At 33.8% G+C, this 792-nt stretch overlaps 1 protein-coding gene across 1 annotated transcript in view; it reads right to left on the reverse strand.

Annotated features, from left to right (window-relative positions):
* Positions 1-792, reverse strand: part of LOC119429501 (monoacylglycerol lipase ABHD2) — a 14,216-nt gene that overhangs the window by 845 nt on the left and 12,579 nt on the right. The window lies entirely within an intron of this gene.

Below are 792 nucleotides of genomic sequence, written 5' to 3' on the forward strand. Positions count from 1 at the left end.
CTGTACCAGTCTCTGTACCTGTCTCACATCTGTACCAGTCTCTGTACCTGTCTCACATCTGTACTAGTCTCTGTACCCGTCTCACATCTGTACTAGTCTCTGTACCCGTCTCACATCTGTACCAGTCTCTGTACATGTCTCACATCTGTACCAGTCTCTGTACCTGTCTCACATCTGTACCAGTCTTTGTACCTGTCTCAACCCACGTGTCTGTGTGAGGTTTGGATTTTGTTGTTGGCTGTAGAAGAACCTGCGGGCTCACACCTTTCTAACAAACTAAAAGTATATTTGATGATAAATTACTTTAAACTTTAAGCAGATTTTTAGTTGTGTTCTTGTAAATTTATTGAATCTTAAGTTTCTGTTCTGGATCAGAACCTTCTGAACAGAAAGTTAAGAGTTATTCCTTCTGTAGCTGGAACTTCGATGTTTCTGCAGAAAACAGGTGCTTTAAATATTTGTAAACATATTTAATCATCTCTAAACATCTGAAAACATCCCTATTAATCTGTATTCACCTCTAAACATCTATAATAATCCGTAAACATCTATAATTATTTGTAAAAATATTTAATCATCTATAAACAACTGTAAGCATCTGTAAACCTCTGAAAACATCTATATTAATCTGTATTCATCTATAAGCATCTATATAATCATCTGTAAACATGTGCAATAATCTGTCAATATCTATATTCATCTGTAAACATCTATAATAATCAGTAAACATCTATATTCATCTGTAAACATCTGAAAATGTCTATATTAATCTGTATTCATCTGTAAACATCT

Source organism: Nematolebias whitei, chromosome 2 (assembly GCF_014905685.2).
Source record: "Nematolebias whitei isolate Nwh7 chromosome 2, NemWhi1, whole genome shotgun sequence".
NCBI classification, from domain to species: Eukaryota; Metazoa; Chordata; class Actinopteri; order Cyprinodontiformes; family Rivulidae; genus Nematolebias; species Nematolebias whitei.